At 37.6% G+C, this 26,467-nt stretch overlaps 1 protein-coding gene and 22 non-coding genes across 23 annotated transcripts in view; 22 read left to right on the top strand and 1 right to left on the bottom strand.

The window, feature by feature from the left end:
- The window catches only part of LOC146045066 (syncytin-1-like), a 68,703-nt gene that overhangs the window by 4,106 nt on the left and 38,130 nt on the right, over positions 1–26,467 (bottom strand). The gene's annotated exons all lie outside the window — the stretch shown is intronic.
- Positions 212–284, top strand: TRNAT-CGU (transfer RNA threonine (anticodon CGU)). The gene has a single exon. It is a non-coding gene; the product is annotated as a tRNA-Thr (tRNA).
- Positions 582–654, top strand: TRNAT-UGU (transfer RNA threonine (anticodon UGU)). Its single transcript has one exon. It is a non-coding gene; the product is annotated as a tRNA-Thr (tRNA).
- On the top strand, positions 946–1,018 carry TRNAT-UGU (transfer RNA threonine (anticodon UGU)). Its single transcript has one exon. It is a non-coding gene; the product is annotated as a tRNA-Thr (tRNA).
- TRNAT-CGU (transfer RNA threonine (anticodon CGU)) lies at positions 2,712–2,784 on the top strand. Its single transcript has one exon. It is a non-coding gene; the product is annotated as a tRNA-Thr (tRNA).
- On the top strand, positions 4,484–4,556 carry TRNAT-CGU (transfer RNA threonine (anticodon CGU)). The gene has a single exon. It is a non-coding gene; the product is annotated as a tRNA-Thr (tRNA).
- TRNAT-UGU (transfer RNA threonine (anticodon UGU)) lies at positions 5,206–5,278 on the top strand. The gene has a single exon. It is a non-coding gene; the product is annotated as a tRNA-Thr (tRNA).
- Positions 6,620–6,692, top strand: TRNAT-CGU (transfer RNA threonine (anticodon CGU)). The gene has a single exon. It is a non-coding gene; the product is annotated as a tRNA-Thr (tRNA).
- Positions 6,992–7,064, top strand: TRNAT-UGU (transfer RNA threonine (anticodon UGU)). Its single transcript has one exon. It is a non-coding gene; the product is annotated as a tRNA-Thr (tRNA).
- On the top strand, positions 8,399–8,471 carry TRNAT-CGU (transfer RNA threonine (anticodon CGU)). The gene has a single exon. It is a non-coding gene; the product is annotated as a tRNA-Thr (tRNA).
- On the top strand, positions 9,820–9,892 carry TRNAT-CGU (transfer RNA threonine (anticodon CGU)). The gene has a single exon. It is a non-coding gene; the product is annotated as a tRNA-Thr (tRNA).
- Positions 10,532–10,604, top strand: TRNAT-UGU (transfer RNA threonine (anticodon UGU)). Its single transcript has one exon. It is a non-coding gene; the product is annotated as a tRNA-Thr (tRNA).
- Positions 11,946–12,018, top strand: TRNAT-CGU (transfer RNA threonine (anticodon CGU)). Its single transcript has one exon. It is a non-coding gene; the product is annotated as a tRNA-Thr (tRNA).
- Positions 13,366–13,438, top strand: TRNAT-CGU (transfer RNA threonine (anticodon CGU)). The gene has a single exon. It is a non-coding gene; the product is annotated as a tRNA-Thr (tRNA).
- On the top strand, positions 14,786–14,858 carry TRNAT-CGU (transfer RNA threonine (anticodon CGU)). The gene has a single exon. It is a non-coding gene; the product is annotated as a tRNA-Thr (tRNA).
- Positions 16,207–16,279, top strand: TRNAT-CGU (transfer RNA threonine (anticodon CGU)). The gene has a single exon. It is a non-coding gene; the product is annotated as a tRNA-Thr (tRNA).
- TRNAT-CGU (transfer RNA threonine (anticodon CGU)) lies at positions 17,627–17,699 on the top strand. Its single transcript has one exon. It is a non-coding gene; the product is annotated as a tRNA-Thr (tRNA).
- On the top strand, positions 17,999–18,071 carry TRNAT-UGU (transfer RNA threonine (anticodon UGU)). Its single transcript has one exon. It is a non-coding gene; the product is annotated as a tRNA-Thr (tRNA).
- Positions 19,413–19,485, top strand: TRNAT-CGU (transfer RNA threonine (anticodon CGU)). The gene has a single exon. It is a non-coding gene; the product is annotated as a tRNA-Thr (tRNA).
- On the top strand, positions 20,833–20,905 carry TRNAT-CGU (transfer RNA threonine (anticodon CGU)). The gene has a single exon. It is a non-coding gene; the product is annotated as a tRNA-Thr (tRNA).
- Positions 21,204–21,276, top strand: TRNAT-UGU (transfer RNA threonine (anticodon UGU)). Its single transcript has one exon. It is a non-coding gene; the product is annotated as a tRNA-Thr (tRNA).
- On the top strand, positions 22,622–22,694 carry TRNAT-CGU (transfer RNA threonine (anticodon CGU)). Its single transcript has one exon. It is a non-coding gene; the product is annotated as a tRNA-Thr (tRNA).
- Positions 23,317–23,389, top strand: TRNAT-UGU (transfer RNA threonine (anticodon UGU)). Its single transcript has one exon. It is a non-coding gene; the product is annotated as a tRNA-Thr (tRNA).

A 26,467-nucleotide genomic window follows, 5' to 3' on the forward strand; every position in this document is an offset into this window, starting at 1 on the left:
TGTGCTCTGTAATTGGACAACACAGATTACTTGTGGCACTTAATACAGAATAATAATATTTCTTAAACACTCTCATTGAAAATATATCATAGAGTTTCATTTGAAAAAAGTGTACATTGGCATGAATTGCCAAAAAATTTACAATTTGCAATTGATTATGTTCCTCCAGTACACAGACACCATATATGTCTAGAAATTAATGCACCTCCATGGCTCCACAGCTCAACGGTTAGAGCACTGGTCTCGTAAACCAGGGGTCGTGAGTTCAAGTCTCACTGGGGCCTTCCAGTTCTTTATTGTTTCATTTACAAAAACTTAATTTGCATGACAGCATGTACAGTGATCTTAATTTGCATGACAGTATATACAGTGGTCTTCTCAAGTCTCAAGTGAGAAGATCTATTTCAAGTTCAATGTGTGCATTTAGCATGGAGATTGCAAATGATTCAGAATCAGTCATTTGTAAACAGTGTCCATTGGGTCAAGGAGCTACAAATTAAAATCCAAAATTAAATTTCAAATTTGATTTCTTTGAAACCCCACAAATGCATGATTTTTTTTTAACATACAGTCTCATGTAAGGCTTCATAGCTCAGGGGTTAGAGCACTGGTCTTGTAAACCAGGGGTCGTGAGTTCAAATCTCACTGGGGCCTGCCAGTTCTTTATTGTTACATCTACTAAAACTTAATTTGCATGACAGCATGTACAGTGATCTTAATTTGCATGACAGTATATACAGTGGTCGTCTCAAGTGAGAAGATCTATTTCAAGTTCAATGTGTGCATTTAGCATGGAGATTGCAAATGATTCAGAATCGGCCATTTGTAAACAGTGTCCATTGGGTCAAAGAGCTACAAATTAAAATCAAAAATTAAATTTCAAATTTGATTTCTTTGAAACCCCACAAATGCATGATTTTTTTTAAAACATACATTCTCATGAAAGGCTTCATAGCTCAGGGGTTAGAGCACTGGTCTTGTAAACCAGGGGTCGTGAGTTCAAATCTCACTGGGGCCTACCAGTTCTTTATTGTTACATCTACTAAAACTTAATTTGCATGACAGTATGTACAGTGATCTTAATTTGCATGACAGTATATACAGTGGTCTTCTCAAGTCTCAAGTGAGAAGATCTATTTCAAGTTCAATGTGTGCATTTAGCATGGAGATTGCAAATGATTCAGAATCAGTCATTTGTAAACAGTGTCCATTGGGTCAAGGAGCTACAAATTAAAATCCAAAATTAAATTTCAAATTTGATTTCTTTGAAATCCCACAAATGCATGATTTTTTTTAAAACATACATTCTCATGTAAGGCTTCATAGCTCAGGGGTTAGAGTGAGTTCAAATCTCACTGGGGCCTACCAGTTCTTTATTGTTACATCTACTAAAACTTAATTTGCATGACAGCATGTACAGTGATCTTAATTTGCATGACAGTATATACAGTGGTCGTCTCAAGTGAGAAGATCTATTTCAAGTTCAATGTGTGCATTTAGCATGGAGATTGCAAATGATTCAGAATCGGCCATTTGTAAACAGTGTCCATTGGGTCAAAGAGCTACAAATTAAAATCAAAAATTAAATTTCAAATTTGATTTCTTTGAAACCCCACAAATGCATGATTTTTTTTAAAACATACATTCTCATGTAAGGCTTCATAGCTCAGGGGTTAGAGTGAGTTCAAATCTCACTGGGGCCTACCAGTTCTTTATTGTTACAGCTACTAAAAATTAATTTGCATGACCATATGTAAAGTAGTTTCATCAAGTCGAAAGTAAAGAGATCTATTTCAGTTTGTTCACATACTTCGATAGTCAATTTGGAGCATCACTTAAGACGTTCATTCTATTTTTCTGACTGTTTTCAATTGCATGTCTCATATCTTTATTGTTCAATCAATTCTATGCATGCCCCAAGCATAGCTATGCATCCAAACTCCTTGAGCTCATTGTTTACAACCTCTTCCTACCTATCTGTCCATTGCCTATCTGTCTCCTCTCAGGACTCTACCTCACCCCTCTTCCACTAATAGTATGTTTCCCGCAAGGTTCTTTTCTTTGTCCTCTCCTTTTCTTTTTGTATGCATCCTCTTTAGTTGAGCTCATTAGCTTTTTTGACTGACATCATCATCTTTTTGCTGCTGATACTCAAATCTACCTTGTCTCCCCAGACTTTTACTCACTCGTATCTCCACCAGTCTATCAGCTATCTCTTCTTGGATGTCCCAGCGCTTTGTGAAACTAAACACGTCTAAGACTGACCTGATTATCTTACCACCCTCCACACTGCGTCATCTTCCACAACTGCATTATATATTGATGGCACTACAGACTCTTCTAGTTTTCCTTTCTCACTTTCTCCTCTCCCATGTACATCTATGACCTTATCTCCCTTTAAATTCCCACATTTTCTCATTACCACTCCTGCCAATTGCTTACTTTCTACCACTCATGCCTCCAAGACTCTTTACTGTTTTGTTTTTTGCAAATTTGTTTATGTGCTCTGTAATTGGACAACGCAGATCCCTTGTGGCACTAAATACAGAATAATAATATTTCTTAAACACTCTCATTGGAAATATATCATAGAGTTTCATTTGAAAAAAGTGTACATTGGCATGAATTGCCAAAAAATGTACAATTTGCAATTGATTATGTTCCTCCAGTACACAGACACCATATATGTCCAGAAATTAATGCACCTCCATGGCTCCATAGCTCAGGGGTTAGAGCACTGGTCTCGTAAACCAGGGGTCGTGAGTTCAAGTCTCACTGGGGCCTTCCAGTTCTTTATTGTTTCATTTACAAAAACTTAATTTGCATGACAGCATGTACAGTGATGTTAATTTGCATGACAGTATATACAGTGGTCTTCTCAAGTCTCAAGTGAGAAGATCTATTTCAAATTCAATGTGTGCATTTAGCATGGAGATTGCAAATGATTCAGAATCAGTCATTTGTAAACAGTGTCCATTGGGTCAAGGAGCTACAAATTAAAATCCAAAATTATATTTCAAATTTGATTTCTTTGAAACCCCACAAATGCATGATTTTTTTTTTAACATACATTCTCAGGGGTTAGAGCACTGGTCTTGTAAACCAGGGGTCGTGAGTTCAAATCTCACTGGGGCCTACCAGTTCTTTATTGTTACATCTACTAAAACTTAATTTGCATGACAGCATGTACAGTGATCTTAATTTGCATGACAGTATATACAGTGGTCGTCTCAAGTGAGAAGATCTATTTCAAGTTCAATGTGTGCATTTAGCATGGAGATTGCAAATGATTCAGAATCGGCCATTTGTAAACAGTGTCCATTGGGTCAAAGAGCTACAAATTAAAATCAAAAATTAAATTTCAAATTTGATTTCTTTGAAACCCCACAAATGCATGATTTTTTTTAAAACATACATTCTCATGTAAGGCTTCATAGCTCAGGGGTTAGAGTGAGTTCAAATCTCACTGGGGCCTACCAGTTCTTTATTGTTACAGCTACTAAAAATTAATTTGCATGACCATATGTAAAGTAGTTTCATCAAGTCGAAAGTAAAGAGATCTATTTCAGTTTGTTCACATACTTCGATAGTCAATTTGGAGCATCACTTAAGACGTTCATTCTATTTTTCTGACTGTTTTCAATTGCATGTCTCATATCTTTATTGTTCAATCAATTCTATGCATGCCCCAAGCATAGCTATGCATCCAAACTCCTTGAGCTCATTGTTTACAACCTCTTCCTACCTATCTGTCCATTGCCTATCTGTCTCCTCTCAGGACTCTACCTCACCCCTCTTCCACTAATAGTATGTTTCCCGCAAGGTTCTTTTCTTTGTCCTCTCCTTTTCTTTTTGTATGCATCCTCTTTAGTTGAGCTCATTAGCTTTTTTGACTGACATCATCATCTTTTTGCTGCTGATACTCAAATCTACCTTGTCTCCCCAGACTTTTACTCACTCGTATCTCCACCAGTCTATCAGCTATCTCTTCTTGGATGTCCCAGCGCTTTGTGAAACTAAACACGTCTAAGACTGACCTGATTATCTTACCACCCTCCACACTGCGTCATCTTCCACAACTGCATTATATATTGATGGCACTACAGACTCTTCTAGTTTTCCTTTCTCACTTTCTCCTCTCCCATGTACATCTATGACCTTATCTCCCTTTAAATTCCCACATTTTCTCATTACCACTCCTGCCAATTGCTTACTTTCTACCACTCATGCCTCCAAGACTCTTTACTGTTTTGTTTTTTGCAAATTTGTTTATGTGCTCTGTAATTGGACAACGCAGATCCCTTGTGGCACTAAATACAGAATAATAATATTTCTTAAACACTCTCATTGGAAATATATCATAGAGTTTCATTTGAAAAAAGTGTACATTGGCATGAATTGCCAAAAAATGTACAATTTGCAATTGATTATGTTCCTCCAGTACACAGACACCATATATGTCCAGAAATTAATGCACCTCCATGGCTCCATAGCTCAGGGGTTAGAGCACTGGTCTCGTAAACCAGGGGTCGTGAGTTCAAGTCTCACTGGGGCCTTCCAGTTCTTTATTGTTTCATTTACAAAAACTTAATTTGCATGACAGCATGTACAGTGATGTTAATTTGCATGACAGTATATACAGTGGTCTTCTCAAGTCTCAAGTGAGAAGATCTATTTCAAATTCAATGTGTGCATTTAGCATGGAGATTGCAAATGATTCAGAATCAGTCATTTGTAAACAGTGTCCATTGGGTCAAGGAGCTACAAATTAAAATCCAAAATTATATTTCAAATTTGATTTCTTTGAAACCCCACAAATGCATGATTTTTTTTTTAACATACATTCTCAGGGGTTAGAGCACTGGTCTTGTAAACCAGGGGTCGTGAGTTCAAATCTCACTGGGGCCTACCAGTTCTTTATTGTTACATCTACTAAAACTTAATTTGCATGACAGTATGTACAGTGATCTTATTTGCATGACAGTATATACAGTGGTCTTCTCAAGTCTCAAGTGAGAAGATCTATTTCAAGTTCAATGTGTGCATTTAGCATGGAGATTGCATATGATTCAGAATCAGTCATTTGTAAACAGTGTCCATTGGGTCAAGGAGCTACAAATTAAAATCCAAAATTAAATTTCAAATTTGATTTCTTTGAAACCCCACAAATGCATGATTTTTTTTTAAACATACAGTCTCATGTAAGGCTTCATAGCTCAGGGGTTAGAGCACTGGTCTTGTAAACCAGGGGTCGTGAGTTCAAATCTCATTGGGGCCTACCAGTTCTTTATTGTTACATCTACTAAAGCTTAATTTGCATGACAGCATGTACAGTGATCTTAATTTGCATGACAGTATATACAGTGGTCGTCTCAAGTGAGAAGATCTATTTCAAGTTCAATGTGTGCATTTAGCATGGAGATTGCAAATGATTCAGAATAGGCCATTTGTAAACAGTGTCCATTGGGTCAAAGAGCTACAAATTAAAATCAAAAATTAAATTTCAAATTTGATTTCTTTGAAACCCCACAAATGCATGATTTTTTTTTAAACATACATTCTCATGTAAGGCTTCATAGCTCAGGGGTTAGAGTGAGTTCAAATCTCACTGGGGCCTACCAGTTCTTTATTGTTACAGCTACTAAAAATTTATTTGCATGACCATATGTAAAGTAGTTTCATCAAGTCGAAAGTAAAGAGATCTATTTCAATTTGTTCACATACTTTGATAGTCAATTTGGAGCATCACTTAAGACGTTCATTCTATTTTTCTGACTGTTTTCAATTGCATGTCTCATATCTTTATTGTTCAACCAATTCTATGCATGCCCCAAGCATAGCTATGCATCCAAACTCCTTGAGCTCATTGTTTACAACCTTTTCCTACCTATCTGTCCATTGGCTATCTGTCTCCTCTCAGGACTCTACCTCACCCCTCTTCCACTAATAGTATGTTTCCCGCAAGGTCCTTTTCTTTGTCCTCTCCTTTTCTTTTTGTATGCATCCTCTTTAGTTGAGCTCATTAGCTTTTTTGACTGACAATATCATCTTTTTGCTGCTGATACTCAAATCTACCTTGTCTCCCCAGACTTTTACTCACTCGTATCTCCACCAGTCTATCAGCTATCTCTTCTTGGATGTCCCAGCGCTTTGTGAAACTAAACACGTCTAAGACTGACCTGATTATCTTACCACCCTCCACACTGCGTCATCTTCCACAACTGCATTATATATTGATGGCACTACAGACTCTTCTAGTTCTCACTTTCTCCTCTCCCATTTACATCTATGACCTTATCTCCCTTTAAATTCCCACATTTTCTCATTACCACTCCTGCCAATTGCTTACTTTCTACCACTCATGCCTCCAAGACTCTTTACTGTTTTGTTTTTTTGCAAATTTGTTTATGTGCTCTGTAATTGGACAACACAGATCCCTTGTGGCACTAAATACAGAATAATAATATTTCTTAAACACTCTCATTGGAAATATATCATAGAGTTTAATTTGAAAAAAGTGTACATTGGCATGAATTGCCAAAAAATTTACAATTTGCAATTGATTATGTTCCTCCAGTACACAGACACCATATATGTCTAGAAATTAATGCACCTCCATGGCTCCATAGCTCAGGGGTTAGAGCACTGGTCTCGTAAACCAGGGGTCGTGAGTTCAAGTCTCACTGGGGCCTTCCAGTCCTTTATTGTTTCATTTACAAAAACTTAATTTGCATGACAGCATGTACAGTGATCTTAATTTGCATGACAGTATATACAGTGGTCTTCTCAAGTCTCAAGTGAGAAGATCTATTTCAAGTTCAATGTGTAGCATTTAGCATGGAGATTGCAAATGATTCAGAATCAGTCATTTGTAAACAGTGTCCATTGGGTCAAGGAGCTACAAATTAAAATCCAAAATTAAATTTCAAATTTGATTTCTTTGAAACCCCACAAATGCATGATTTTGTTTTAAACATACATTCTCATGTAAGGCTTCATAGCTCAGGGGTTAGAGCACTGGACTTGTAAACCAGGGGTCGTGAGTTCAAATCTCACTGGGGCCTACCAGTTCTTTATTGTTACATCTACTAAAACTTAATTTGCATGACAGTATGTACAGTGATCTTAATTTGCATGACAGTATATACAGTGGTCTTCTCAAGTCTCAAGTGAGAAGATCTATTTCAAGTTCAATGTGTGCATTTAGCATGGAGATTGCAAATGATTCAGAATCGGCCATTTGTAAACAGTGTCCATTGGGTCAAAGAGCTACAAATTAAATTTAAAATTTGATTTCTTTGAAACCCCACAAATGCATGATTCTTTTTTAAACATACATTCTCATGTAAGGCTTCATAGCTCAGGGGTTAGAGTGAGTTTAAATCTCACTGGGGCCTACTAGTTCTTTATTGTTACAGCTACTAAAAATTAATTTGCATGACCATATGTAAAGTAGTTTCATCAAGTCGAAAGTAAAGAGATCTATTTCAATTTGTTCACATACTTTGATAGTCAATTTGGAGCATCACTTAAGACGTTCATTCTATTTTTCTGACTGTTTTCAATTGCATGTCTCATATCTTTATTGTTCAACCAATTCTATGCATGCCCCAAGCATAGCTATGCATCCAAACTCCTTGAGCTCATTGTTTACAACCTCTTCCTACCTTTCTGTCCATTGCCTATCTGTCTCCTCTCAGGACTCTACCTCACCCCTCTTCCACTAATAGTATGTTTCCCGCAAGGTTCTTTTCTTTGTCCTCTCCTTTTCTTTTTGTATGCATCCTCTTTAGTTGAGCTCATTAGCTTTTTTGACTGACAATATCATCGTTTTGCTGCTGATACTCAAATCTACCTTGTCTCCCCAGACTTTTACTCACTCGTATCTCCACCAGTCTATCAGCTATCTCTTCTTGGATGTCCCAGCGCTTTGTGAAACTTAACACGTCTAAGACTGACCTGATTATCTTACCACCCTCCACACTGCGTCATCTTCCACAACTGCATTATATATTGATGGCACTACAGACTCTTCTAGTTCTCACTTTCTCCTCTCCCATTTACATCTATGACCTTATCTCCCTTTAAATTCCCACATTTTCTCATTACCACTCCTGCCAATTGCTTACTTTCTACCACTCATGCCTCCAAGACTCTTTACTGTTTTGTTTTTTGCAAATTTGTTTATGTGCTCTGTAATTGGACAACGCAGATCCCTTGTGGCACTAAATACAGAATAATAATATTTCTTGAACACTCTCATTGGAAATATATCATAGAGTTTCATTTGAAAAAAGTGTACATTGGCATGAATTGCCAAAAAATGTACAATTTGCAATTGATTATGTTCCTCCAGTACACAGACACCATATATGTCTAGAAATTAATGCACCTCCATGGCTCCATAGCTCAGGGGTTAGAGCACTGGTCTCGTAAACCAGGGGTCGTGAGTTCAAGTCTCACTGGGGCCTTCCAGTTCTTTATTGTTTCATTTACAAAAACTTAATTTGCATGACAGCATGTACAGTGATCTTAATTTGCATGACAGTATATACAGTGGTCTTTTCAAGTCTCAAGTGAGAAGATCTATTTCAAGTTCAATGTGTGCATTTAGCATGGAGATTGCAAATGATTCAGAATCAGTCATTTGTAAACAGTGTCCATTGGGTCAAGGAGCTACAAATTAAAATCCAAAATTAAATTTCAAATTTGATTTCTTTGAAACCCCACAAATGCATGATTTTTTTTTAAACATACATTCTCATGTAAGGCTTCATAGCTCAGGGGTTAGAGTGAGTTCAAATCTCACTGGGGCCTACCAGTTCTTTATTGTTACAGCTACTAAAAATTAATTTGCATGACCATATGTAAAGTAGTTTCATCAAGTCGAAAGTAAAGAGATCTATTTGAATTTGTTCACATACTTTGATAGTCAATTTGGAGCATCACTTAAGACGTTCATTCTATTTTTCTGACTGTTTTCAATTGCATGTCTCATATCTTTATTGTTCAACCAATTCTATGCATGCCCCAAGCATAGCTATGCATCCAAACTCCTTGAGCTCATTGTTTACAACCTCTTCCTACCTATCTGTCCATTGCCTATCTGTCTCCTCGCAGGACTCTACCTCACCCCTCTTCCACTAATAGTATGTTTCCCGCAAGGTTCTTTTCTTTGTCCTCTCCTTTTCTTTTTGTATGCATCCTCTTTAGTTGAGCTCATTAGCTTTTTTGACTGACAATATCATCTTTTTGCTGCTGATACTTAAATCTACCTTGTCTCCCCAGACTTTTACTCACTCGTATCTCCACCAGTCTATCAGCTATCTCTTCTTGGATGTCCCAGCGCTTTGTGAAACTAAACACGTCTAAGACTGACCTGATTATCTTACCACCCTCCACACTGCGTCATCTTCCACAACTGCATTATATATTGATGGCACTACAGACTCTTCTAGTTCTCACTTTCTCCTCTCCCATTTACATCTATGACCTTATCTCCCTTTAAATTCCCACATTTTCTCATTACCACTCCTGCCAATTGCTTACTTTCTACCACTCATGCCTCCAAGACTCTTTACTGTTTTGTTTTTTTGCAAATTTGTTTATGTGCTCTGTAATTGGACAACACAGATCCCTTGTGGCACTAAATACAGAATAATAATATTTCTTAAACACTCTCATTGGAAATATATCATAGAGTTTCATTTGAAAAAAGTGTACATTGGCATGAATTGCCAAAAAATGTACAATTTGCAATTGATTATGTTCCTCCAGTACACAGACACCATATATGTCTAGAAATTAACCCACCTCCATGGCTCCATAGCTCAGGGGTTAGAGCACTGGTCTCGTAAACCAGGGGTCGTGAGTTCAAGTCTCACTGGGGCCTTCCAGTTCTTTATTGTTTCATTTACAAAAACTTAATTTGCATGACAGCATGTACAGTGATCTTAATTGGCATGACAGTATATACAGTGGTCTTCTCAAGTCTCAAGTGAGAAGATCTATTTCAAGTTCAATGTGTGCATTTAGCATGGAGATTGCAAATTATTCAGAATCAGTCATTTGTAAACAGTGTCCATTGGGTCAAGGAGCTACAAATTAAAATCCAAAATTAAATTTCAAATTTGATTTCTTTGAAACCCCACAAATGCATGATTCTTTTTTAAACATACATTCTCATGTAAGGCTTCATAGCTCAGGGGTTAGAGCACTGGTCTTGTAAACCAGGGGTCGTACCAGTTCTTTATTGTTACATCTACTAAAACTTAATTTGCATGACAGCATGTACAGTGATCTTAATTTGCATGACAGTATATACAGTGGTCGTCTAAAGTGATAAGATCTATTTCAAGTTCAATGTGTGCATTTAGCATGGAGATTTCAAATGATTCAGAATCAGTCATTTGTAAACAGTGTCCATTGGGTCAAGGAGCTACAAATTAAAATCCAAAATTAAATTTCAAATTTGATTTCTTTGAAACCCCACAAATGCATGATTTTTTTTTAAACATTCATTCTCATGTAAGGCTTCATAGCTCAGGGGTTAGAGCACTAGTCTTGTAAACCAGGGGTCGTGAGTTCAAATCCCACTGGGGCCTACCAGTTCTTTATTGTTACATCTACTAAAACTTAATTTGCATGACAGCATGTACAGTGATCTTAATTTGCATGACGGTATATACAGTGGTCGTCTCAAGTGAGAAGATCTATTTCAAGTTCAATGTGTGCATTTAGCATGGAGATTGCAAATGATTCAGAATCGGCCATTTGTAAACAGTGTCCATTGGGTCAAAGAGCTACAAATTAAAATACAAAATTAAATTTCAAATTTGATTTCTTTGAAACCCCACAAATGCATGATTCTTTTTTAAACATACATTCTCATGTAAGGCTTCATAGCTCAGGGGTTAGAGTGAGTTTAAATCTCACTGGGGCCTACTAGTTCTTTATTGTTACAGCTACTAAAAATTAATTTGCATGACCATATGTAAAGTAGTTTCATCAAGTCGAAAGTAAAGAGATCTATTTCAATTTGTTCACATACTTTGATAGTCAATTTGGAGCATCACTTAAGACGTTCATTCTATTTTTCTGACTGTTTTCAATTGCATGTCTCATATCTTTATTGTTCAACCAATTCTATGCATGCCCCAAGCATAGCTATGCATCCAAACTCCTTGAGCTCATTGTTTACAACCTCTTCCTACCTTTCTGTCCATTGCCTATCTGTCTCCTCTCAGGACTCTACCTCACCCCTCTTCCACTAATAGTATGTTTCCCGCAAGGTTCTTTTCTTTGTCCTCTCCTTTTCTTTTTGTATGCATCCTCTTTAGTTGAGCTCATTAGCTTTTTTGACTGACAATATCATCGTTTTGCTGCTGATACTCAAATCTACCTTGTCTCCCCAGACTTTTACTCACTCGTATCTCCACCAGTCTATCAGCTATCTCTTCTTGGATGTCCCAGCGCTTTGTGAAACTAAACACGTCTAAGACTGACCTGATTATCTTACCACCCTCCACACTGCGTCATCTTCCACAACTGCATTATATATTGATGGCACTACAGACTCTTCTAGTTCTCACTTTCTCCTCTCCCATTTACATCTATGACCTTATCTCGCTTTTAATTCCCACATTATCTCATTACCACTCCTGCCAATTGCTTACTTTCTACCACTCATGCCTCCAAGACTCTTTACTGTTTTGTTTTTTTGCAAATTTGTTTATGTGCTCTGTAATTGGACAACGCAGATCCCTTGTGGCACTAAATACAGAATAATAATATTTCTTAAACACTCTCATTGGAAATATATCATAGAGTTTCATTTGAAAAAAGTGTACATTGTCATGAATTGCCAAAAAATGTACAATTTGCAATTGATTATGTTCCTCCAGTACACAGACACCATATATGTCTAGAAATTAATGCACCTCCATGGCTCCATAGCTCAGGGGTTAGAGCACTGGTCTCGTAAACCAGGGGTCGTGAGTTCAAGTCTCACTGGGGCCTTCCAGTTCTTTATTGTTTCATTTACAAAAACTTAATTTGCATGACAGCATGTACAGTGATCTTAATTTGCATGACAGTATATACAGTGGTCTTCTCAAGTCTCAAGTGAGAAGATCTATTTCAAGTTCAATGTGTGCATTTAGCATGGAGATTGCAAATGATTCAGAATCAGTCATTTGTAAACAGTGTCCATTGGGTCAAGGAGCTACAAATTAAAATCCAAAATTAAATTTCAAATTTGATTTCTTTGAAACCCCACAAATGCATGATTTTTTTTTAAACATACATTCTCATGTAAGGCTTCATAGCTCAGGGGTTAGAGTGAGTTCAAATCTCACTGGGGCCTACCAGTTCTTTATTGTTACAGCTACTAAAAATTAATTTGCATGACCATATGTAAAGTAGTTTCATCAAGTCGAAAGTAAAGAGATCTATTTCAATTTGTTCACATACTTTGATAGTCAATTTGGAGCATCACTTAAGACGTTCATTCTATTTTTCTGACTGTTTTCAATTGCATGTCTCATATCTTTATTGTTCAACCAATTCTATGCATGCCCCAAGCATAGCTATGCATCCAAACTCCTTGAGCTCATTGTTTACAACCTCTTCCTACCTATCTGTCCATTGCCTATCTGTCTCCTCTCAGGACTCTACCTCACCCCTCTTCCACTAATAGTATGTTTCCCGCAAGGTTCTTTTCTTTGTCCTCTCCTTTTCTTTTTGTATGCATCCTCTTTAGTTGAGCTCATTAGCTTTTTTGACTGACAATATCATCTTTTTGCTGCTGATACTCAAATCTACCTTGTCTCCCCAGACTTTTACTCACTCGTATCTCCACCAGTCTATCAGCTATCTCTTATTGGATGTCCCAGCGCTTTGTGAAACTAAACACGTCTAAGACTGACCTGATTATCTTACCACCCTCCACACTGCGTCATCTTCCACAACTGCATTATATATTGATGGCACTACAGACTCTTCTAGTTCTCACTTTCTCCTCTTCCATTTACATCTATGACCTTATCTCCCTTTAAATTCCCACATTTTCTCATTACCACTCCTGCCAATTGCTTACTTTCTACCACTCATGCCTCCAAGACTCTTTACTGTTTTGTTTTTTGCAAATTTGTTAATGTGCTCTGTAATTGGACAACGCAGATCCCTTGTGGCACTAAATACAGAATAATAATATTTCTTGAACACTCTCATTGGAAATATATCATAGAGTTTCATTTGAAAAAAGTGTACATTGGCATGAATTGCCAAAAAATGTACAATTTGCAATTGATTATGTTCCTCCAGTACACAGACACCATATATGTCTAGAAATTAATGCACCTCCATGGCTCCATAGCTCAGGGGTTAGAGCACTGGTCTCGTAAACCAGGGGTCGTGAGTTCAAGTCTCACTGGGGCCTTCCAGTTCTTTATTGTTTCATTTACAAAAACTTAATTTGCATGACAGCATGTACAGTGATCTTAATTTGCATGACAGTATATACAGTGGTCTTCTCAAGTCTCAAGTGAGAAGATCTATTTCAAGTTCAATGTGTGCATTTAGCATGGAGATTGCAAATGATTCAGAATCAGTCATTTGTAAACAGTGTCCATTGGGTCAAGGAGCTACAAATTAAAATCCAAAATTAAATTTCAAATTTGATTTCTTTGAAACCCCACAAATGCATGATTTTTTTTTAAACATACATTCTCATGTAAGGCTTCATAGCTCAGGGGTTAGAGTGAGTTCAAATCTCACTGGGGCCTACCAGTTCTTTATTGTTACAGCTACTAAAAATTAATTTGCATGACCATATGTAAAGTAGTTTCATCAAGTCGAAAGTAAAGAGATCTATTTGAATTTGTTCACATACTTTGATAGTCAATTTGGAGCATCACTTAAGACGTTCATTCTATTTTTCTGACTGTTTTCAATTGCATGTCTCATATCTTTATTGTTCAACCAATTCTATGCATGCCCCAAGCATAGCTATGCATCCAAACTCCTTGAGCTCATTGTTTACAACCTCTTCCTACCTATCTGTCCATTGCCTATCTGTCTCCTCTCAGGACTCTACCTCACCCCTCTTCCACTAATAGTATGTTTCCCGCAAGGTTCTTTTCTTTGTCCTCTCGTTTTCTTTTTGTATGCATCCTCTTTAGTTGAGCTCATTAGCTTTTTTGACTGACAATATCATCTTTTTGCTGCTGATACTCAAATCTACCTTGTCTCCCCAGACTTTTACTCACTCGTATCTCCACCAGTCTATCAGCTATCTCTTCTTGGATGTCCCAGCGCTTTGTGAAACTAAACACGTCTAAGACTGACCTGATTATCTTACCACCCTCCACACTGCGTCATCTTCCACAACTGCATTATATATTGATGGCACTACAGACTCTTCTAGTTCTCACTTTCTCCTCTCCCATTTACATCTATGACCTTATCTCCCTTTAAATTCCCACATTTTCTCATTACCACTCCTGCTAATTGCTTACTTTCTACCACTCATGCCTCCAAGACTCTTTACTGTTTTGTTTTTTGCAAATTTGTTTATGTGCTCTGTAATTGGACAATGCAGATCCCTTGTGGCACTAAATACAGAATAATAATATTTCTTGAACACTCTCATTGGAAATATATCATAGAGTTTCATTTGAAAAAAGTGTACATTGGCATGAATTGCCAAAAAATGTACAATTTGCAATTGATTATGTTCCTCCAGTACACAGACACCATATATGTCTAGAAATTAACGCACCTCCATGGCTCCATAGCTCAGGGGTTAGAGCACTGGTCTCGTAAACCAGGGGTCGTGAGTTCAAGTCTCACTGGGGCCTTCCAGTTCTTTATTGTTTCATTTACAAAAACTTAATTTGCATGACAGCATGTACAGTGATCTTAATTTGCATGACAGTATATACAGTGGTCTTCTCAAGTCTCAAGTGAGAAGATCTATTTCAAGTTCAATGTGTGCATTTAGCATGGAGATTGCAAATGATTCAGAATCAGTCATTTGTAAACAGTGTCCATTGGGTCAAGGAGCTACAAATTAAAATCCAAAATTAAATTTCAAATTTGATTTCTTTGAAACCCCACAAATGCATGATTTTTTTTTTAAACATACATTCTCATGTAAGGCTTCATAGCTCAGGGGTTAGAGTGAGTTCAAATCTCACTGGGGCCTACCAGTTCTTTATTGTTACAGCTACTAAAAATTAATTTGCATGACCATATGTAAAGTAGTTTCATCAAGTCGAAAGTAAAGAGATCTATTTCAATTTGTTCACATACTTTGATAGTCAATTTGGAGCATCACTTAAGACGTTCATTCTATTTTTCTGACTGTTTTCAATTGCATGTCTCATATCTTTATTGTTCAACCAATTCTATGCATGCCCCAAGCATAGCTATGCATCCAAACTCCTTGAGCTCATTGTTTACAACCTCTTCCTACCTATCTGTCCATTGCCTATCTGTCTCCTCTCAGGACTCTACCTCACCCCTCTTCCACTAATAGTATGTTTCCCGCAAGGTTCTTTTCTTTGTCCTCTCCTTTTCTTTTTGTATGCATCCTCTTTAGTTGAGCTCATTAGCTTTTTTGACTGACAATATCATCTTTTTGCTGCTGATACTCAAATCTACCTTGTCTCCCCAGACTTTTACTCACTCGTATCTCCACCAGTCTATCAGCTATCTCTTATTGGATGTCCCAGCGCTTTGTGAAACTAAACACGTCTAAGACTGACCTGATTATCTTACCACCCTCCACACTGCGTCATCTTCCACAACTGCATTATATATTGATGGCACTACAGACTCTTCTAGTTCTCACTTTCTCCTCTTCCATTTACATCTATGACCTTATCTCCCTTTAAATTCCCACATTTTCTCATTACCACTCCTGCCAATTGCTTACTTTCTACCACTCATGCCTCCAAGACTCTTTACTGTTTTGTTTTTTGCAAATTTGTTAATGTGCTCTGTAATTGGACAACGCAGATCCCTTGTGGCACTAAATACAGAATAATAATATTTCTTGAACACTCTCATTGGAAATATATCATAGAGTTTCATTTGAAAAAAGTGTACATTGGCATGAATTGCCAAAAAATGTACAATTTGCAATTGATTATGTTCCTCCAGTACACAGACACCATATATGTCTAGAAATTAATGCACCTCCATGGCTCCATAGCTCAGGGGTTAGAGCACTGGTCTCGTAAACCAGGGGTCGTGAGTTCAAGTCTCACTGGGGCCTTCCAGTTCTTTATTGTTTCATTTACAAAAACTTAATTTGCATGACAGCATGTACAGTGATCTTAATTTGCATGACAGTATATACAGTGGTCTTCTCAAGTCTCAAGTGAGAAGATCTATTTCAAGTTCAATGTGTGCATTTAGCATGGAGATTGCAAATGATTCAGAATCAGTCATTTGTAAACAGTGTCCATTGGGTCAAGGAGCTACAAATTAAAATCCAAAATTAAATTTCAAATTTGATTTCTTTGAAACCCCACAAATGCATGATTTTTTTTTAAACATACATTCTCATGTAAGGCTTCATAGCTCAGGGGTTAGAGTGAGTTCAAATCTCACTGGGGCCTACCAGTTCTTTATTGTTACAGCTACTAAAAATTAATTTGCATGACCATATGTAAAGTAGTTTCATCAAGTCGAAAGTAAAGAGATCTATTTGAATTTGTTCACATACTTTGATAGTCAATTTGGAGCATCACTTAAGACGTTCATTCTATTTTTCTGACTGTTTTCAATTGCATGTCTCATATCTTTATTGTTCAACCAATTCTATGCATGCCCCAAGCATAGCTATGCATCCAAACTCCTTGAGCTCATTGTTTACAACCTCTTCCTACCTATCTGTCCATTGCCTATCTGTCTCCTCTCAGGACTCTACCTCACCCCTCTTCCACTAATAGTATGTTTCCCGCAAGGTTCTTTTCTTTGTCCTCTCGTTTTCTTTTTGTATGCATCCTCTTTAGTTGAGCTCATTAGCTTTTTTGACTGACAATATCATCTTTTTGCTGCTGATACTCAAATCTACCTTGTCTCCCCAGACTTTTACTCACTCGTATCTCCACCAGTCTATCAGCTATCTCTTCTTGGATGTCCCAGCGCTTTGTGAAACTAAACACGTCTAAGACTGACCTGATTATCTTACCACCCTCCACACTGCGTCATCTTCCACAACTGCATTATATATTGATGGCACTACAGACTCTTCTAGTTCTCACTTTCTCCTCTCCCATTTACATCTATGACCTTATCTCCCTTTAAATTCCCACATTTTCTCATTACCACTCCTGCTAATTGCTTACTTTCTACCACTCATGCCTCCAAGACTCTTTACTGTTTTGTTTTTTGCAAATTTGTTTATGTGCTCTGTAATTGGACAATGCAGATCCCTTGTGGCACTAAATACAGAATAATAATATTTCTTGAACACTCTCATTGGAAATATATCATAGAGTTTCATTTGAAAAAAGTGTACATTGGCATGAATTGCCAAAAAATGTACAATTTGCAATTGATTATGTTCCTCCAGTACACAGACACCATATATGTCTAGAAATTAACGCACCTCCATGGCTCCATAGCTCAGGGGTTAGAGCACTGGTCTCGTAAACCAGGGGTCGTGAGTTCAAGTCTCACTGGGGCCTTCCAGTTCTTTATTGTTTCATTTACAAAAACTTAATTTGCATGACAGCATGTACAGTGATCTTAATTTGCATGACAGTATATACAGTGGTCTTCTCAAGTCTCAAGTGAGAAGATCTATTTCAAGTTCAATGTGTGCATTTAGCATGGAGATTGCAAATGATTCAGAATCAGTCATTTGTAAACAGTGTCCATTGGGTCAAGGAGCTACAAATTAAAATCCAAAATTAAATTTCAAATTTGATTTCTTTGAAACCCCACAAATGCATGATTTTTTTTTTAAACATATATTCTCATGTTAGGCTTCATAGCTCAGGGGTTAGAGCACTGGTCTTGTAAACCAGGGGTCGTGAGTTCAAATCTCACTGGGGCCTACCAGTTCTTTATTGTTACATCTACTAAAACTTAATTTGCATGACAGCATGTACAGTGATCTTAATTTGCATGACGGTATATACAGTGGTCGTCTCAAGTGAGAAGATCTATTTCAAGTTCAATGTGTGCATTTAGCATGGAGATTGCAAATGATTCAGAATCGGCCATTTGTAAACAGTGTCCATTGGGTCAAAGAGCTACAAATTAAAATACAAAATTAAATTTCAAATTTGATTTCTTTGAAACCCCACAAATGCATGATTTTTTTTTTAAACATACATTTTCATGTAAGGCTTCATAGCTCAGGGGTTAGAGTGTGTTCAAATCTCACTGGGGCCTACCAGTTCTTTATTGTTACAGCTACTAAAAATTAATTTGCATGACCATATGTAAAGTAGTTTCATCAAGTCGAAAGTAAAGAGATCTATTTCAATTTGTTCACATACTTTGATAGTCAATTTGGAGCATCACTTAAGACGTTCATTCTATTTTTCTGACTGTTTTCAATTGCATGTCTCATATCTTTATTGTTCAACCAATTCCATGCATGCCCTAAGCATAGCTATGCATCCAAACTCCTTGAGCTCATTGTTTACAACCTCTTCCTACCTATCTGTCCATTGCCTATCTGTCTCCTCTCAGGACTCTACCTCACCCCTCTTCCACTAATAGTATGTTTCCCGCAAGGTTCTTTTCTTTGTCCTCTCCTTTTCTTTTTGTATGCATCCTCTTTAGTTGAGCTCATTAGCTTTTTTGACTGACAATATCATCTTTTTGCTGCTGATACTCAAATCTACCTTGTCTCCCCAGACTTTTACTCACTCGTATCTCCACCAGTCTATCAGCTATCTCTTATTGGATGTCCCAGCGCTTTGTGAAACTAAACACGTCTAAGACTGACCTGATTATCTTACCACCCTCCACACTGCGTCATCTTCCACAACTGCATTATATATTGATGGCACTACAGACTCTTCTAGTTCTCACTTTCTCCTCTTCCATTTACATCTATGACATTATCTCCCTTTAAATTCCCACATTTTCTCATTACCACTCCTGCCAATTGCTTACTTTCTACCACTCATGCCTCCAAGACTCTTTACTGTTTTGTTTTTTGCAAATTTGTTTATGTGCTCTGTAATTGGACAACGCAGATCCCTTGTGGCACTAAATACAGAATAATAATATTTCTTGAACACTCTCATTGGAAATATATCATAGAGTTTCATTTGAAAAAAGTGTACATTGGCATGAATTGCCAAAAAATGTACAATTTGCAATTGATTATGTTCCTCCAGTACACAGACACCATATATGTCTAGAAATTAATGCACCTCCATGGCTCCATAGCTCAGGGGTTAGAGCACTGGTCTCGTAAACCAGGGGTCGTGAGTTCAAGTCTCACTGGGGCCTTCCAGTTCTTTATTGTTTCATTTACAAAAACTTAATTTGCATGACAGCATGTACAGTGATCTTAATTTGCATGACAGTATATACAGTGGTCTTCTCAAGTCTCAAGTGAGAAGATCTATTTCAAGTTCAATGTGTGCATTTAGCATGGAGATTGCAAATGATTCAGAATCAGTCATTTGTAAACAGTGTCCATTGGGTCAAGGAGCTACAAATTAAAATCCAAAATTAAATTTCAAATTTGATTTCTTTGAAACCCCACAAATGCATGATTTTTTTTTAAACATACATTCTCATGTAAGGCTTCATAGCTCAGGGGTTAGAGTGAGTTCAAATCTCACTGGGGCCTACCAGTTCTTTATTGTTACAGCTACTAAAAATTAATTTGCATGACCATATGTAAAGTAGTTTCATCAAGTCGAAAGTAAAGAGATCTATTTGAATTTGTTCACATACTTTGATAGTCAATTTGGAGCATCACTTAAGACGTTCATTCTATTTTTCTGACTGTTTTCAATTGCATGTCTCATATCTTTATTGTTCAACCAATTCTATGCATGCCCCAAGCATAGCTATGCATCCAAACTCCTTGAGCTCATTGTTTACAACCTCTTCCTACCTATCTGTCCATTGCCTATCTGTCTCCTCTCAGGACTCTACCTCACCCCTCTTCCACTAATAGTATGTTTCCCGCAAGGTTCTTTTCTTTGTCCTCTCCTTTTCTTTTTGTATGCATCCTCTTTAGTTGAGCTCATTAGCTTTTTTGACTGACAATATCATCTTTTTGCTGCTGATACTCAAATCTACCTTGTCTCCCCAGACTTTTACTCACTCGTATCTCCACCAGTCTATCAGCTATCTCTTCTTGGATGTCCCAGCGCTTTGTGAAACTAAACACGTCTAAGACTGACCTGATTATCTTACCACCCTCCACACTGCGTCATCTTCCACAACTGCATTATATATTGATGGCACTACAGACTCTTCTAGTTCTCACTTTCTCCTCTCCCATTTACATCTATGACCTTATCTCCCTTTAAATTCCCACATTTTCTCATTACCACTCCTGCCAATTGCTTACTTTCTACCACTCATGCCTCCAAGACTCTTTACTGTTTTGTTTTTTGCAAATTTGTTTATGTGCTCTGTAATTGGACAACGCAGATCCCTTGTGGCACTAAATACAGAATAATAATATTTCTTGAACACTCTCATTGGAAATATATCATAGAGTTTCATTTGAAAAAAGTGGACATTGGCATGAATTGCCAAAAAATGTACAATTTGCAATTGATTATGTTCCTCCAGTACACAGACACCATATATGTCTAGAAATTAATGCACCTCCATGGCTCCATAGCTCAGGGGTTAGAGCACTGGTCTCGTAAACCAGGGGTCGTGAGCTCAAGTCTCACTGGGGCCTTCCAGTTCTTTATTGTTTCATTTACAAAAACTTAATTTGCATGACAGCATGTACAGTGATCTTAATTTGCATGACAGTATATACAGTGGTCTTCTCAAGTCTCAAGTGAGAAGATCTATTTCAAGTTCAATGTGTGCATTTAGCATGGAGATTGCAAATGATTCAGAATCAGTCATTTGTAAACAGTGTCCATTGGGTCAAGGAGCTACAAATTAAAATCCAAAATTAAATTTCAAATTTGATTTCTTTGAAACCCCACAAATGCATGATTTTTTTTTAAACATACATTCTCATGTAAGGCTTCATAGCTCAGGGGTTAGAGCACTGGTCTTGTAAACCAGGGGTTGTGAGTTCAAATCTCACTGGGGCCTACCAGTTCTTTATTGTTACATCTACTAAAACTTAATTTGCATCACAGTATGTACAGTGATCTTAATTTGCATGACAGTATATACAGTGTTCTTCTCATGTCTCAAGTGAGAAGATCTATTTCAAGTTCAATGTGTGCATTTAGCATGGAGATTGCAAATGATTCAGAATCAGTCATTTGTAAACAGTGTCCATTGGGTCAAAGAGCTACAAATTAAAATCAAAAATTAAATTTCAAATTTGATTTCTTTGAAACCCCACAAATGCATGATTTTTTTAAACATACATTCTCATGTAAGGCTTCATAGCTCAGGGGTTAGAGTGAGTTCAAATCTCACTGGGGCCTACCAGTTCTTTATTGTTACAGCTACTAAAAATTAATTTGCATGACCATATGTAAAGTAGTTTCATCAAGTCTAAAGTAAAGAGATCTATTTGAATTTGTTCACATACTTTAATAGTTAATTTGGAGCATCACTTAAGACGTTTATTCTATTTTTCTGACTGTTTTCAATTGCATGCCTCATATCTTTATTGTTCAACCAATTCTATGCATGCCCCAAGCATAGCTATGCATCCAAACTCCTTAAGCTCATTGTTTACAACCTCTTCCTACCTATCTGTCCATTGCCTATCTGTCTCCTCTCAGGACTCTACCTCACCCCTCTTCCACTAATAGTATGTTTCCCGCAAGGTTCTTTTCTTTGTCCTCTCCTTTTCTTTTTGTATGCATCCTCTTTAGTTGAGCTCATTAGCTTTTTTGACTGACAATATCATCTTTTTGCTGCTGATACTCAAATCTACCTTGTCTCCCCAGACTTTTACTCACTCGTATCTCCACCAGTCTATCAGCTATCTCTTCTTGGATGTCCCAGCGCTTTGTGAAACTAAACACGTCTAAGACTGACCTGATTATCTTACCACCCTCCACACTGCGTCATCTTCCACAACTGCATTATATATTGATGGCACTACAGACTCTTCTAGTTCTCACTTTCTCCTCTCCCATTTACATCTATGACCTTATCTCCCTTTAAATTCCCACATTTTCTCATTACCACTCCTGCTAATTGCTTACTTTCTACCGCTCATGCCTCCAAGACTCTTTACTGTTTTGTTTTTTGCAAATTTGTTTATGTGCTCTGTAATTAGACAACGCAGATCCCTTGTGGCACTAAATACAGAATAATAATATTTCTTAAACACTCTCATTGGAAATATATCATAGAGTTTAATTTGAAAAAAGTGTACATTGGCATGAATTGCCAAAAAATGTACAATTTGCAATTGATTATGTTCCTCCAGTACACAGACACCATATATGTCTAGAAATTAATGCACCTCCATGGCTCCATAGCTCAGGTGTTAGAGCACTGGTCTCGTAAACCAGGGGTCGTGAGTTCAAGTCTCACTGGGGCCTTCTAGTTCTTTATTGTTTCATTTACAAAAACTTAATTTGCATGACAGCATGTACAGTGATCTTAATTTGCATGACAGTATATACAGTGGTCTTCTCAAGTCTCAAGTGAGAAGATCTATTTCAAATTCAATGTGTGCATTTAGCATGGAGATTGCAAATGATTCATAATCAGTCATTTGTAAACAGTGTCAATTGGGTTAAGGAGCTACAAATTAAAATCCAAAATTATATTTCAAATATGATTTTTTTTTTAACATACATTCTCAGGGGTTAGAGCACTGGTCTTGTAAACCAGGGGTCGTGAGTTCAAATCTCACTGGGGCCTACCAGTTCTTTATTGTTACATCTACTAAAACTTAATTTGCATGACAGTATGTACAGTGATCTTATTTGCATGACAGTATATACAGTGGTCTTCTCAAGTCTCAAGTGAGAAGATCTATTTCAAGTTCAATGTGTGCATTTAGCATGGAGATTGCATATGATTCAGAATCAGTCATTTGTAAACAGTGTCCATTGGGTCAAGGAGCTACAAATTAAAATCCAAAATTAAATTTCAAATTTGATTTCTTTGAAACCCCACAAATGCATGATTTTTTTTTAAACATACAGTCTCATGTAAGGCTTCATAGCTCAGGGGTTAGAGCACTGGTCTTGTAAACCAGGGGTCCTGAGTTCAAATCTCACTGGGGCCTACCAGTTCTTTAACCCCTTCCTGACACAGCCAGTTTTTGCCTTCCTGACAGAGCCATTTTTTTCAAATCTGACATGTTTCACTTAAGTGGGGATAACTTTTTTTTGCTTTTACTTATCCCAGTGATTTTGAGATTGTTTTCTCGTGACACATTGTACTTCAAGTTAGTGGTAAATTTGGGTCGATACAGTCTGTGTTTTTTTGTGAAAAATACCAAAATGTCGTGAAAAAATGGAAAATTTTGCAATTTGCAAAATGTCACATTTTCTGCTTGTGAGACAAATAAACATACCACTCAAAATAGTTAATAACTAACAAAGACCATATGTCTACTTTATGTTGCCATCATTATTTCAACCTCCTTTTCATTTTTTTGGACACTAGGAGGCTTCAAATATGAATAGCAAATTCTCAAATTGTCAAGAAAATTTCAAACACTGATTTTTTTAGGGACCAGTTCAGTTCTGATGTGACTTTGAGGGACTTGTATGTGAGACACCCCCATAAATGATGCCATTTCAAAAACTGCACCCCTTACAGTATTCAAAACAGCATTTTGGAAGTTTGTTAACCCTTTAGGTGTTTCACAGGAATTAAAACAAAGTGTAGGTGAAATTTCAAAATTTCTTTTTTTTTGCAGAGTTTCAATTTTAATACATTTTTCTAACGAATACAGTAGATTTTACTAGAGAAATGTGACTAAAAATTGATTCCCCCAATTCTTTTGTTTTCATAAATATCCTATATGTGGCCCTAGTGTGCACGTTGACCAAACCACAGGCTTCATAATAGAAGGAGCACCTACTTGATTTTGGAGCCTCCTTTTTATGAGATTTTTTTTTAGGCACCATGTAGGTTTCTAGGCACCATAAGTGCTAAAAGTTAGGAACCTCCCCCACAAGTCACCCCATTTTGCAAACTACACCCTTCAGGGAATTCATTTAGGGGTATAATGTACATTTCAAACCCCCAGGGGTTTCACCAATTTTGATACAACTGGGCTGTGAAAATGAAAAAATTAAATTTTTCATTTTCACAGCTCAGTTGTATCAAAATTGGTGAAACCCCTGGGGGTTTGAAATGTACACTATACCCCCTTAAGAATTCCCTGAAGGGTGTAGTTTGCAAAATGGGGTCACTTGTGGGGGGGTTCCACTGTATGGGTGCTTCAGGGGTCATTCAACCAGAATCTGTGCTGCAAAATCCAAAAATCACTCCTTCCCTTCTGAGTCCTGCCATGCACCCAACTGGTATTTTTTGGTCACATGTGAGGCATTGCCATACTCGGGAGAAATTGGGGCACAGATTTTGGGGTGCTTTGTCTCCTTCATTCCTTGTGAAAATGAAAAATTTTGAGCCAGATCTGCATTTTTGTGTAAAAAAATGTAATTTTTTACACAAAAATGCAGTTCTGGCTCAAAATGTTTCATTTTCGCAAGGAATGAAGGAGACAAAGCACCCCAAAATCTGTGCCCCAATTTCTTCCGAGTACGGCAATGCCTCATATGTGACCCAAAAATACCATTTGGGTGCATGGCAGGACTCAGAAGGGAAGGAGTGATTTTTGGAGGTGGAATGAAAGGTGGGTGCTATGTCGCATTAGCAAGACCCCCGAAGCACCAATACAGTGGAACCCCCCCACATGTGACCCCATTTTGCTCACCAGCTTTGGGAGGGGGGCTGGCGCTGCGGCTGGGGGGGGGGTGGGAGGGGTGCTGGCGCTGCGGCAGCCGGGTGGGTGGGAGGGGGGGGGGCTGGCGATCGGTGGTGATCGGTGCTGTACTTAACAGCACCGATCACTGTATATATATATATATATATATATATATGTGTGTGTATATATATATATATGTGTATATATATATATATATATATATACACACATATATATATATATATATATGTGTATATATATATATATACATATATACACATATATATATATATATATCTATATATATATTTATATATATATATATAGGTCATATAAATGAATTTAACCCCAAATCAATTTAACTGTGCTGCTGCTGGCGGGGGGGTGGGAGGGGGGCTGGCGCTGCGGCTGCTGGCTGGGTGGGAGGGAGGGCTGGAGGGAGGCTGCCGGGAGGGAGGGCGGGCTGCCGGGCAGGTGGAAGGGCGGGTGGGAGGGCGGTTTGCCGCTCGGTGGTGATCGGTGCTGTACTTAACAGCACCGATCACCACCGATCTCTGTGTTACCGAGCGGCTTAGCCGCCGGTAACACAGAAAACGCTGCAATTGGCAGTTCACTTTTGAACAGCCAATCGCAGCGATCTCCGACCGGGGGGGGCACCCCTGCCCCCCCTGGGCGGCGAGGGGGGATGTCTGCTGTCAGGGACAGCAGACATCTCCAAACTGTCACCGCGTCTATAGACGCGGTGACAGTTTAAAGCCATGACGTATATATACGTCATGTGTCGGGAAGTACTTTCCGACCATGACGTATATATACGTCAAATGTCGGGAAGGGGTTAATATTACATCTACTAAAACTTAATTTGCATGACAGTATGTACAGTGATCTTAATTTGCATGACAGTATATACAGTGGTCTTCTCAAGTCTCAAGTGAGAAGATCTATTTCAAGTTCAATGTGTGCATTTAGCATGGAGATTGCAAATGATTCAGAATCAGTCATTTGTAAACAGTGTCCATTGGGTCAAGGAGCTACAAATTAAAATCCAAAATTAAATTTCAAATTTGATTTCTTTGAAACCCCACAAATGCATGATTTTTTTTTAAACATACATTCTCATGTAAGGCTTCATAGCTCAGGGGTTAGAGTGAGTTCAAATCTCACTGGGGCCTACCAGTTCTTTATTGTTACAGCTACTAAAAATTAATTTGCATGACCATATGTAAAGTAGTTTCATCAAGTCGAAAGTAAAGAGATCTATTTCAATTTGTTCACATACTTTGATAGTCAATTTGGAGCATCACTTAAGACGTTCATTCTATTTTTCTGACTGTTTTCAATTGCATGTCTCATATCTTTATTGTTCAACCAATTCTATGCATGCCCCAAGCATAGCTATGCATCCAAACTCCTTGAGCTCATTGT

Source organism: Crinia signifera, chromosome 11 (assembly GCF_055691185.1).
Source record: "Crinia signifera chromosome 11, ASM5569118v1, whole genome shotgun sequence".
NCBI lineage: Eukaryota > Metazoa > Chordata > Amphibia > Anura > Myobatrachidae > Crinia > Crinia signifera.